The 13974-nt window shown below is 40.1% G+C and overlaps 1 non-coding gene across 1 annotated transcript; it reads left to right on the plus strand.

Annotated features, from left to right (window-relative positions):
• The first annotated feature begins 9903 nt into the window (after nucleotides 1-9903).
• Nucleotides 9904-10010, plus strand: LOC141603573 (small nucleolar RNA R71). The gene has a single exon (XR_012525438.1). It is a non-coding gene; the product is annotated as a small nucleolar RNA R71 (small nucleolar RNA).
• The last annotated feature ends 3964 nt before the right edge of the window (nucleotides 10011-13974 follow it).

The raw sequence follows: 13974 nt of genomic DNA on the forward strand, positions 1-13974 counted from the left end.
GAGAGCAATGAAATTGGGCTATCGATGAACAACAATTGCATTCCAACCAATGAAACAAAAACAATGGACAACAACACCAACACAAACACAAACACCCGTAATGGCATGAGTGAGAACCACATTGCGATCATCGTGATTGTTAGTGCTTGTGTATTTATGGGTGGATTCCTCTCAATATTTTTCCTTCCCATCTGGCCTCCTCCGGTGTTTCTCGAGATTGCATCGTTGGATATCAATTCCTTGACAACCACCAACAATAAGACCCTTGACGCGGAGTTCAGCCTCAAACTTGACTTGATGGACTGGAATTATCATCTATTCAAGCCATTCTCTGTGTTGTTCGAGTATCACGAACACCACTTGCCATCGACCATCGTAGACTCTTTTTACGGAAGTAAGAAGAAGAAGATGCTGCAAATGGAGATCCGTGTTCAGACTCCCCAACTCAATGATGTAATCTTTAACTCAATTGCTAACGACTTGGGAACCAACCAAACCTTAAGGTTTACTATTATCGTCGAAACTAGATTTTTGATGATGTCGGATGGCTGGTCTCCTCTAAAGATAACCAAGGACGTTATTTGCAAGGGTTCCCAGGTTAATTTTACCACACCAAGTATGTTTGGTGATAAAGTCGCATGCAATTTCTAGTGTCACATAATCATTATGGAATATTATATTACTAGTTGGAAAATGTTGGAACAGTTTGTAAGTTTGCCCCACATTTGTGAGATAATTGCAAATGAAGAGTTTATAAGTGAAAGTATAAGTACAGCCTTACTGCAAACGCGTTTCAATGATTTGATCTAACAATCGTAAGGAAATTATCCCCCATTATAAAGGATTGTAGGTACCGGAACAATGGTTCCAAGATAGCGTCTGGTTCAAGCACCAACAATATTAATAATTTTAAACTACAAGTCCAGAGTTGATGGCAATGGTGTCAGGCATGCATATTGGTATGATCACTGAATTGCACATAGCTGCTGTTACAACAACGCCAGATTGGTGGCTCGATTTCGATGCTAGAACTCATGTGTGCAACAACAAGGCTATGTTCAAAACATATGAACAAGCGAAAGAAACAGATGAAGTGTTGATGGGAAATCATGTTAGAGCAAATGTTCAAGGCAAAGGAACAATTGAAATTAATTTCACTTCCAGAAAGAAGTTAACTTTAGTTAATGTATTTCATGTTCCAGAATTAAGAAAGAACCTTTTATCGGCTAATTTATTATGTATGAAAGGTTTTAAAATAGTTTTAGAGTCCGATAAAGTTATTATTACTAAGAACAGTATGTATATAGGTAAAGGATATAGTTGTGATGGCATGTTCAAACTATCTATTAATGAAATAAATAGTGTGATTGCTTATGTTGTTTAGTACTCCCCTTCCATTTGGCATTTAAGATTAGCACACATAAATTTTAGAATTTTAAAGTCTATGTCTAAATATGGATATATTGCTTGTCATGGGCATTTTTCTAAAAAATGTGAAATTTGTGTTCAAGCAAAAATGACTATGAAACCTTTCACTAAAGTTGAAAGAAATTCTGAAATTATAGACTTAATACATAGTGATATTTGCGAATTTAATTGTGTATTATCTAGAGGAGGTAAACGTTATTTTATTACATTTATCTATGATTCTTATCGTTTCACTTATGTGTATCTCTTAAGAACTAAAGATGAAGCACCAGAAAAATTCAAAGAATTTAAAGCTTTTGTTGAGAATCAGAAAGAACAGAAGATTAAAATTATTCGTAGTGATAGAGGAAGTGAGTACTTTCCTACATCCTTTAATAAATATTATGAAGATAATGGTCTAATTCATCAAGGGACTGCGCCTTATAGCCCTCAAATGAATGGAGTGGCAGAAGGAAAAATCGAACTTAATTATATCGATATGGTTAATTCTATGTTGTTGAATGCGAGCTTGCCTTTGTCCTTGTGGGGAGAAGCACTCAAAACAGATTGTCTTGTAGGAAATCAGATTCCTACTAAAACGAGTACACATAAATCCCCTTATGAGTTTTGGTACGGTCAAAAACCTAACTTGAATTATTTTCGGGTTTGGGGTTGCATAGCCTACTATAAAATTATCGACCGAAATCTTAAAAAACTTGGACCTATAGGGAAAAGGGGCGTTTTTGTAGACTATGCAGAAAACCCCAAAGCATATAGAGTTTTAGACTTGGAGACAAATGTTATCATTGATTCGATTCATGTCGATTTCTTTGAAAATAAATTCATCAAGGATCCAATTTCTAATGAGCAACAAGTCCCAAATGATCACAGTAATAGTCAAACTGGTGAACTTCCTAAAGATCAAAGTAGTGTCGATATATAAAATAATCGCATTAACAAAAAAACAACTTGTACCAGAACAAGTGGAACAAAGGAAAAGTCAACGACCCAAGAAGTCGAAATTTTTTGGGAAAGACTTTATTCAAATGACCTCTGTTGTTTACCTTGTTGAAGGTAAGAGAGACAAAGTCTTAAACACAGTTCCAATTGTCTTAAATGTTGAGGATGATTCCAAAACATATCAAGAAGCCATAACCTCAAGAGATGCATCATTCTAGAAAGAGGCTATTAATGATGAGTATGAATCATTAGTGTCTAATAGCACTTGGATTTTATCCGATTTACCTCATGGCTCAAAGGCTATTAAGAATAAATGGTTTTTAGGAAGAAATATAATATAGATGGTAGTGTACAAACTTTTAAGGCAAGGTTAAGTGCCAAGGGTTTTACATAAAATGAGGGCATTGATTACTTCGATACTTATGCTCCCATTTCTAGACTATATTCTATAACAACTCTAATATCTCTTGCTTCAATATATGACATATATTTATCAAATGGATGCTAAAACTGTAATACCATGTTTTTATGAGTTCTGTTACTCAGCCGAATAGGGCTAACTCGGCCGAGTAATGTGTTGTGTGTTTTATGGCCAGGCTAATGTCCAAGAACACTTGGCCGAGTATGGTAATGCTCGGCCGAGTAAGGGGTACTCGGCCAAGTATTCCCAATACTCGACCGAGTATCCGGCCTGACGAGTTTTATTTCCGCGGTCTGATTAAGGATGATTAAGATTATAAATTACGTTTTAACAATTTCAGTTTTCACTTTTACCAAAACCTAAAACATTTTTATGTACACTAACAATCCCTAATCTCTCCCAACATCATTGTTTATTCGTGAGTCTTGTTCATCTCTATCTAGCGTCGGCTGCGTCGGTAAGTCACTAGTCTTACACCTTTTGTTAGTTTTGTCTTTGAGTTTAACCTAGTATTGGATTTGGGGAAAAGGGATGATCGCATGTTGTGATTGGATTGTTATGATTGTTTTTAGGTGGAGAATTTGTAGAAGAACGTTTTTAGGTTCCGCTTGTTGTCAGATCTGTGCAAAGGTAGGGTTTTCCTACTCAGTTGATTGCATAATTATGTTAAGATGTGATGATTGTTATTTAATTGGCATGATAAGTATTATCGTTGATTTGTATTCTTAATTGTTGTAGTTTTGGTGGATTGATGATGATGGTGAGGTGCGTCCTCGGCTGAGTAGAGTCACTTGCAAGAGTAGCTTCACGCCCTTGATTCGTCCCTTCTAGAACCCGCCACAAGAGGGGATGTGCACATTAAGGAACATGGGTTGTTGCTCGTTGCGATGAGCGGGGCTTAGGTGGGCAAGGCTACGGTCCCCCACTGGCAGGACTACGTACTTAAGTGTGTAGTCGGTATTGAGGCATGATTGGGAATGGGGAATTGATACCCGTCGTTGTGAGTATCAAAAATAAATTTATAAAACCTATTAAAACTAACAGAAGCTAGTGGTAACAGGGTCGAACCACAGGGAGGCGAATGTAATTAATAATTGTCTAATTTAGTCTAAGGTAACGATTGTGGGGGTTGAATTGATTTGGTCTATAGCTAAAGGCAGTAAAAGACAATAAACTAAATAAACGGATTAAACAAATAATAAAAGGGGGTGAAAGGATGATCGGTTCACTATAGTTTCGGCGGCAGCATACTAAGTAGGTCTAAATCAAACACATGAGACGGGAAAACAAGAGGTCCTCTCGGTCCACTCTTAACAGATAGCATCTTTTGATCTCGCTATAAGTCCCTAATATCACTAATACTGACTCTCGTCCTAAAAAGTGACTGATAATCTAAACTTTACCTATCTTTCGATCTCAGCATAGTTTAGTCATTTTAATTGGTGGTCAATCAACTGTCCCTATCTCTCGATCTAATGGGTCAGTCATATCCTAAACATTCAACTAGTCGTGTGCACTCGATTCGTCGAATAAAGAATTAAAACAATTAGAACGAAGGTAACACCTCACGTGGTCAGTCGATCGACCAGGTATGGCGGTCGATCGACTGACACGCGATTTCAGTCCATGTTAATTCTACGCCGCCTAACCTACAGATCCCCTACATCCTAGCACGATTAAATTAGCTACTCATACTAGGGATGATAACAACAATGAAATTAATGAAATAAACAGAATAATTCATGCTTGAAATAATAGAACAAACAATTAACATAAACGATAAATCGGTTTCGGGAAACTAACTAGCAATTCTATCCTACAAAACGATAATAAAGCAAACTAAATTATTAGCAGAAGAATACCGATTGAATTGCAGAGAGAGATCCAAAAACCGAATGCAAAAGTATTAGTACGAAATAATATTAAGAACCCTAATTATTGAATATTGAAAACTGACTAAAGAACTTAGTAAAAACTTGATAATTTTCTCAATGAATGTATCTCTGAACTAGGTTACGTTATATAGAAAGTATACGTAACATAATTCCTAAACCTAATATCGCTTTGGGCTTTGGAAAACTCGTTCTATATCTTCACGTCTAAGTAGCGGCTTGGTCGATCGACTGAGGTAACCGGTCGATCGACTGCTCTTCAGTGTATAGTGGCTTCTGTAATCGTGGACTGGTCGATCGACCATAGGCATCGGTCGATCGACTGCTTTAGCTGATAATCCGCTTCTAATTTCTCGTGGATTAGTCTTTTGGGCCTCGAAATGCGCACCAAGCTCGTTCCTTGAGTAAGTAACTTCATGTCAAATGCAATGCAAGGTACTCGGGAACGTATTTAGCTTGATTTCCTCTGAATTCTTCACATTTATGCAATAAAGTACAAAAACACGAAAGTAGACGGAAATAGGGGAAATGGTAGCTTAAACTACACAAATGAGCTCTGAAATGCGTGTAAAATAGGGTGTAAAACATCATATAAATGACACGCATCAAACTTCCCCAAACCAAACCCTTGCTTGTCCCCAAGCAAGAACTAGACTCGATCTAATGACCTAATGGGACGAGTTCAATCTCAGAGCGAATTGCAAACTGTAAAGCCTAAACCAATTTAATGCAATAACCAACAATCAATTAGCACATGCGAATCATGCAAACGAATTATGAAGTCGTTAAAAACTGCTGAACTGTCAACTATAGAGACTTATCAAATTGAACTCTCACGGGTCGCTCATATCACACATAAGCACAGGTGAATATATAAGAGGATAGAAATAATTCAATTTTGTAGAGACTCTCACCTAACTACGACCTATAAGAACATGCCTGCAATCTAATATGAAAGTAATCTCTATAACCGTACATACGCATTCCAACCAACAAATGACCATGACACATGCCGAGGTATATATATATATGGAAATGTGAGGTATGGGTAAGAAGAGGCAAAACATTTATGGGAATGTGGGGGTACAGGTGATCAAGCTAGTACCGTAACAGAACCATGTGACAATATCCAACTTCTTGCTCATAATCAATCGAAATGGTGCTATTAGCAAGCACAAATCTCACAATCTCCAAAATAATAGTAATCAACCAACTCCCCATAAGATACTAATGCAACATGGGAGCAAAAATCGCCATAAGATAAAGGCTTGAATTATGCGAATTGATTTTCTTTTTCTTTCGGACCTCAGTCGATCGACCAGAATTGGCAGTCGATCGACTGCTTTGAACAGTACAGAACTCTTTTTTTCTTTATTTTTTGAATCATTTTTTTCTTTCTTCCTTTTTTTTCTTTCAACTTTCCTTTTCCCTCCTTCATTCTTTTTATCCAACTAAATCTCAATAAGAGCATATGCCACCAAAAACAAAGTAACAATCCCAAGAACATAGACTACTAGCTTGACAAGGGCAGGCTAAGTGTAGAATGTAGTAATGGGACAAAAAGGCTGTTTTTGGCAGTGTGGAGCTTATGGGCAAAACGAATAAAGGGAAACCTCTACCACATGTGTCAATAAACCACAAACCGAATGCATACAGGTATTAAGCAGATTAAGTTCATATTTATGCACATTTATGTATTATGTCTCATAAGGAGTACTACTCACAATCCTAGATAAACTGGTCATGAATGTCACCAGTTATAAGCTCTAAACCTCAGAAATATGATGTAGTTTGCCAAAAATCTAAGTCAAGTCTCAAGTCCAGCAAGTAAATTAACGAAAACTCGTAGATATGCATATACGATTCTACTAATAACATGTCAATTAGCAAGGCTTAGGCATAAACAGATGCAGATGCAATGTCATCATGGAAATACTACCGTTCCGACTCGACCTATATGCTTTTTAAAATTTTTGAAATTTTTTCAATTTGTTTTTTTTTGGTATTTTTATATGAGAAATGAAATAAACAATGCAAAACAGAACTATAAACGTGAATGCAAGCAAATGATATGCGACACAAAACCCTTCCCCAAACCAAATCGCACAATGTCCCCATTGTGCATAATCATGTAATGAAAGAAAAGAGAAATGGAAATTTGCGAGAAAATAAATATGACAAGAAGTAAAACTCGGGAACTCACAAGACTTTAAGCTCAGAAAAAGGAAACCTCCCCAAACCAGCGTGAGCTAGGAGGTTTCAGTAGCCAGCAGTGCTACCAATAAGTACCTGAAAGACAAACAAATACCACGCATAAAACCGAGAAAGCAATTTTGAAGCGATATTTTGTGCATAATTGAGAAAAATAGAAGAAATAAATAATATGACGGAAGATAAAGTGGAGTAGAAAATTCCCTCAATTCCGCAAATCGACCAAACATAGCAGGAGAGAGGTCGTGAACAGGTACATCAGTGCAGGGCGGTCGATCGACCACATCACTCAGTCGATCGACCAAGGCGAAAGAAAAGTAGCTCGGAAATCGAGACGGTCGATCGACCAAATAGCGGATCGATCGATCAAGATATCTCTTGTAACTTCTGATTTCTTCGTATTTGCTCAATTACTTGAGCTAATGAGGTCTAAAAACCTGCAAGTGCACAATAATACGCGCCCAAAATTGCGCAAAACCCAAAGCAAAGTCTAAAGTGCTTAAAAATCCTAAGCAAAATAATTAAATGCGAAGTCTCGCTCACACAAAAGCAATAAAAAGAAAGTCTAGCAAAAGCAAATAAATAAAGGTTTTTGATAAAGCATGTGATCAACTAATAGTTGATCAAGAACGGCCTTGGTATGGCCCACTTGGTCGGCTTCTGGCTACAAGAGGTAGCCTCAACGGTGCTTATCTTCTCAGCTGCACCGTTCTTAACTTCAGCATCCGCAGAACTCAACGGATCAACATGTCGGACATCTTCCCACTCAATGACCTCTTCGGACTCGTCAGAATCCAAATCAGACTTCGTTGCTTTGACCGGCTCATCTTCAGGCTCCTCATTAGTGCCATAGCTAAGGCATCCTAGACCACCTCTTTGAATGATCGGCTCCTTCACAACTGGAGCTACATGCGGCTCTTCCTTCCCCAAACCAGCTCCTGCAATATCTAAAACAGAAGAATCTTCCTCCACTTTGCTCCCAGTCTGGGGCGGAGGTGTCACAACAGGAGTAGGAATAGAGACAGGCATATCAGGAAGTATAAAATAAGATTTCTTTTCAGAAACCGTATTGCAAGTGACAGGCCACATGGGGTCTTTCTTCCTAGCTGTATGGGCAAAGACAATGGAATGCTTCCCCACTTTGAAGGTCAAGGTACCTGAACCGACATCAATAACTGCACCAGCAGTGTGCAGAAATGGCCTACCTAGTATGATAGGTATGTGTGCATCTTCGGGCATATCTAGTACCACGAAGTCAACAGGGAAGAAAAACTTCCCTATTTGCACGAGGATGTCCTCTAAGACTCCTATTGGCTGGACCGCAGAGCGATCAGCCATCTCAGATCTTGTCATGTCTCGTGATCGCAAACCTATTCAACTTCAGCTTCCTAGCAAGACTCAAGGGCATAACGCTAATACTGGCTCCTAGGTCACATAAGGCTTTCTCAATAGGAAAGGTGCCAATATTACACGGGACTGAAAAACTACCCGGGTCTTCTAGCTTAAGGGGTGCAGTATGGGACAAATAAGAGCATGTCTCCTCAGTTAATGCGACAGTATGCACAGTTTCAAGTGACTTTTTCTTAGACAAGAGTTGTTTCATGAATTTAGTGTAAGCAGGCACTTGATTGACTAACTCAAGGAAAGGAACTTGCACATTCAAGCTACGAATAACTTTTTCAAATTTATTGAAAGATACCTGTTCCTTCGTCGGCACTAGTCTCTCTGGATAAGGGGCTGTAAGAAGCAACTTAGCCCTCTCCTCTAAATCTCTCATGCCGGCATCGGTGGACTTAGGCTGAAAGTCCACTACCTTCTCCTTGTTGAAGCTTGAACCCTCTTCAGACCGTCTCAAATGGGAACCATTGATCGACATTTGGTCGTACTTCGGATCCGGGACTGACCCATCAGCACTCGGGTCTTGCCCCAATATTTTTGGGACTGTCGTACCCCGAAACAAGTGATCCCTCAAATTATTAGGCATCAAAGGACGAAAAGGTTCACTATCAGCAGCGGCCTCAGTCGATCGACCAGTGAGGTCAGTCGATCGACTGACTTGAACAGACAGGACGAAGCTCTTGTTTGTCGCACTTCGCCGATCGATCGGCCGGGTATGTCGGTCCCGATCGATCGATATACCTGGTAGACGCCTTTTTCTTTCCTTTGTTCGTTCCAGCTTTCTTTTGACTCGGTTCCGCCTCATCTTTTGCAGCATCGTCCTCGACCATGACAGGCCCCTCCAGGGTGGACCCACTCCTCAAAGTGATGGCATTAAGGGTCTCCTTTTGGTCAGTTTGAGTCGGTAAGTGTCCCGGAGCTCGAGTGGTATTCTTGCTAGCCAATTGAGCAATTTGGCTCTCTAGCAGTTTCATCCCGGCCTCTCTAGCTTGGGACTCCTTTTGCAACATATTTTTCAATTCAGCAAAGTCGGAATTTTGGTTTTGTTGCTGCTGCGGCACATAGGGAGGTTTTTGAAACTGTTGTTGCTTATGAGGAGGCACATAAGTCATTCTTTCGCCGCTTCTTTGTGGAGGTTGAGTCGGATTCGGGACATTCGGCTACTCCACCTCAAGTTGGGATGGACATTCGGCTCATAGTATGTGTTTGTCCGCTGTAATGTTGAAAGGCAAAGACAAGACTCGAAGGGACTAGGACAATTTTTCAAACATGTCCCTCGGCTCCACATCTTCTACTGAGGCACGAAAGGACCGTCTCGAAACAAAGCATTCACATGATACATCCCTCCTTTTGAAGCTCCTCCCAACTCGTATTTGTCAAACCTCGCCGTGAGAGCCTCTAATGCGGCTACGAGAAGGGGATTCAAAGACTCCTCTCCGATTGCCTCTGGAATTCCCATATTCAGCCTTATGGGTGGCAAAATCATCAATGATCTTCCACCCCTTAGTCTCTCCCATATTCTCAGCAAATCGGCCATTGGCTGCAGCATCCAAGATAGCCCTCTGATCGTCATACAGCCCGTTATAAAACTGATTGCAAAGACTCCATTTTTCGAACCCATGGTGCGGAATGGTTCGCACCAGCTTCTTGAAACGGACCCATGCTTCATGGAAGTTCTCACCAGGTCCCTGTTTAAAGCTCGTGATCTGAGCTCTAATTGTAGGGAAATATCCGTAAAATTCCCTTATAATAAAGGATTATAACGCAAATTTAACATGTGAATATGGTCATAAACGAAAATACAATAGAAACGATAAAGGTATAAGAATCAACCTCGGGTCCTTGTGAATGCGGCCTAAGAACAGAAATCAAAGTAGATTTCCTCCTAATCGTTGCACCCAAGACCGTCTGAGACTATGCCCCTTGTGCTAGAATGTATTCTCTAATTGCCTTGCAATATTGAGAGAATTGTTGTGAGTTTTTGCTAGATGTGAGATCTAGGTTTCAGAGGAAATTTTTCCAAAACCCTAGTTTTGTTTCAAATGAATCAGTTAGGGCAAAAGGAGAGAGGCTCTCTCCTTTTGTCTTGTTTGGCCAAACCGTGAGCCCAGAGGAGGGAGTGGGCTTTCACTTCCTACTTATTTTAACTCGTAGTTCATCTCGAAATTACTAAAATGTATATGACGGGTTTTCAATTATAAATCGTCATTGGTTATCGGTTATTAACGTATCAACTGGTAACATGACTCAGTTAATATATTAATACACGTCCGACAAAGACAATATTGTATAATTAAATAAATTCAATATACATTAATTAAATATAAATCGTTTATATTCAATTTACGAATTAATTGCTTAATTCATATTAGCCATTATTATTTAATCCGTATTAAATAATTATCTCAACATCGCGTTTGACTAATTACTAGTCAATAACTCCGACTAACTGTTTAGTCAACTTAGGCATCAACATGACTGTATTTTCATACCGTCACATCTCTCAAACGTATCTTATAGGTGTGACTTTTAGGGACCAGTTGATCACCGCCATCTGTATGACAATAACGTCAAACTTATCTAGCAAGCCAACCGTTATTGATAAACGTGGACCAACTGATAATAATACAAAAGTATGCCCTTTGATCCTTTTAGAGATTTATAAGTCCTTGCACTAACTGTAGAGGACACCAGCCCCAACAAGCTCCCACTTGTCCGTACAAGTGTACGTGCAATGACGTTATCCGCACTCACTGGAGGACACAAGCTCCAACAAACTCCCACTTGTCCGTACAAGTGTATGTGCGATAACCGATTCTCATATTCATTTAAAATTTCTCCCACTCAATGTAAAACAATTTGCAGATCCGGATCCGCAAAGGTCGTATTTTACAATCGATCTGTATCAAGAGTGGTTTCCCCGACTAGAGAGTAACTTAACTGATAAAACGAATTCGTATTCGAGCATGGCCATGCATTTCGATTCTGACTCCTCGAGTGGCCCTGAGAAATATCGAGTACCTGATAAAGGCTGAATATTTCCTTCAACTCGACTCCTTCCGAACTAAGCACAGCATGAAATGACCCAGAAAAAATCTACTTGGCCCCCTGTTACGGATGACCGTGAGAAAGAAACCAAAGTCATCCAAAATCTGCCTTAATCTCAAGAGACAGTCGATAGTCAAAAGAATCGACTCTTAGGATCACCATGGAGGTCCTATCCACGACCTGGCACCGAATGTTATAAAACATTTAGGACTCTACGTCGATGTCACAATTGTGTCCTACGAGATATCCATATAAATCGCCTCTGTGATTGGTCAGTCAACCTTTTGACTTATGGCTCGTTGAACCCACCATCAACCAACGTCACAAAATAATTGCCAGAGTTATCAGCTCACGTGGGCAATTAAGAACTAAAAAAAAAAAATATAATGTTTGTTCAGTTCACTTTGTGGTGTTCAAAAATGTCGTACAAATCCACATGAAAAACAAAATATATAAATATCAAAATGATGAGGTCGTATAGAGTACAAAAGAGAATGAATCTAATCCATAAAAGAGTACTACAACTCAGGAACACGTTTAATTCCCATGGAATTAACATGCCCTTCATACTTATCTTGTCGTAATGGTTTAATGAGAGGATCTGCTATGTTATCATCTGTAGCAATCTTTTCTATCACTACCTCCTTTTGCTCCACGTAATCTCGGATTAGATGAGCTTTCCGTTGTACATGCCTAGACTTGTTGCTAGACTTGGGCTCCTTAGCCTGGAAGATGGCACCTCTATTGTCGCAATAGATAGTGATCGGGTCATTCAAACTAGGCACTACAGATAGTCCTTGTAAGAATTGACGCATCCATATCGCTTCCTTTGCGCCTTCGACGCGGCATAGTACTCGGACTCGTCGTAGAATCTCTTTGTAACACTTTGTTTGGAACTCTTCTGATGCAGCGCCATTAAGAGTAAAAACGAATCCAGACTGAGATTTTGAGTCATCTCGATCCGTTTGGAAGCTAACATCTGCGTAATCGGTTGCGCATAGCTTTTGATCGCCTCCATAAGTCAATGCCCAATCTTTAGTCCTCCGTAGGTACTTAAGAATGTTCTTGACAGCCATCCAATGTGATTCACCGGATCTTTGTGGAATCGACTTGTCATACTCAATGCATATGCCACGTGCGGACGTGTGCATATCATGGCATACATGATTGATCCTATAGCCGAGGCATAAGGAATCCGTGTCATGCGCTCTTTCTCTTCCGGTGTCTCTGGTGCCCGAGACTTGCTCAAATGCACCCCTGGAGCCATAGGAAGAAACCCCTTTTGGAGTTAGTCATCTTTGAATCTCTCTAGGATTTTGTCTATGTAAGACTCTGATCGAGAGATAACATCCGACGTGATCTATCTCGATAGATACGGATGCCCGAAATTCTTTGTGCCTCACCCAGATCTTTCATCCGGAAATGGTTCTTCAACCATACTTTTACCGAAGTTAAGAGAGGTATGTCATTCCCAATCAGAGTATGTCGTCAACATACAATATTAGGAAGACAATCTTGCTCCCACTCGACTTGATATATAGACATGGTTCCTCGACCGATCGAGTAAATCCATTTTCTTTTATCACTTGGTCGAAGCGATGATTCCAACTCCGAGATGCTTGCTTAAGTCCATAAATGGAACGCTTAAGCTTGCACACTTTCTTAGGATGTTCAGGATCGATGTAACCTTCGGGTTGTACCATGTACAACTCTTCCTCCAAATAACCGTTTAAGAAGGCAGTTTTCACATCCATCTGCCAAATTTCATAGTCATGAAAAGCGGCAATCGCTAAGATAATCCGAATGGAACGCAGCATGACTACGGGTGCAAAAATTTCATCGTAGTGCAAACCTGGAACTTGGGTGAAACCTTTAGCAACTAGTCGTGCTTTATAGATATCTTGTTGACCTTCCACTGAATGCTTTATCTTGTAAAGCCATTTGCATTGAAGGGGACGAACCTTAGCGGGTAAGTCAACAAGATCCCATACGTTGTTCTCATACATGGAGTCCATCTCGGATTGCATGGCCTCAAGCCATAGCTTTGAGTCGGAACTAGTCATGGCACCTTTATAGGTTGTGGGTTCACTACTCGTTAGGAGTAGAATGTCATCTATATCATGTTCCTCGACCATACCAATGTATCTGTCCGGAGGAATAGAGACTCTTCCCGACCTCCTAGGTTCCTCAGGAATATTAACCGCAGCCGGGATTGAAGGAATTGGTTCCTCCAATGGTTGCTCGGTATTTGGTTCTGGAATCTCCGACAGGTCGAAGGTTCTATCACTCTTTGCATTCTCGAGAAATTCCTTCTCTAAGAATGTCGCACTAGCCGCAACAAAAACACGTTGTTCGGTTGGCGAATAAAAGTAATGACCAAGTGTTCCTTTAGGATAACCTATAAAGTATGTCTTGACCGATCGCGGGCCGAGCTTATCCTCGTGTCTCCACTTGACATAAGCCTCGCAGCCCCAAACCCGTATAAAGGACAAGTTAGGGACCGTTCCCTTCCATAGTTCATATGGAGTCTTGTCAATGACTTTAGACGGACTTCGGTTAAGTATTAGAGCAGCTGACAGAAGAGCATAACCCCACAATGAGTCAGGCAACACGGTGTGACTCATCATGGATCGAACC

The sequence above is a fragment of the Silene latifolia genome, chromosome 9 (genome assembly GCF_048544455.1).
Source record: "Silene latifolia isolate original U9 population chromosome 9, ASM4854445v1, whole genome shotgun sequence".
NCBI lineage: Eukaryota > Viridiplantae > Streptophyta > Magnoliopsida > Caryophyllales > Caryophyllaceae > Silene > Silene latifolia.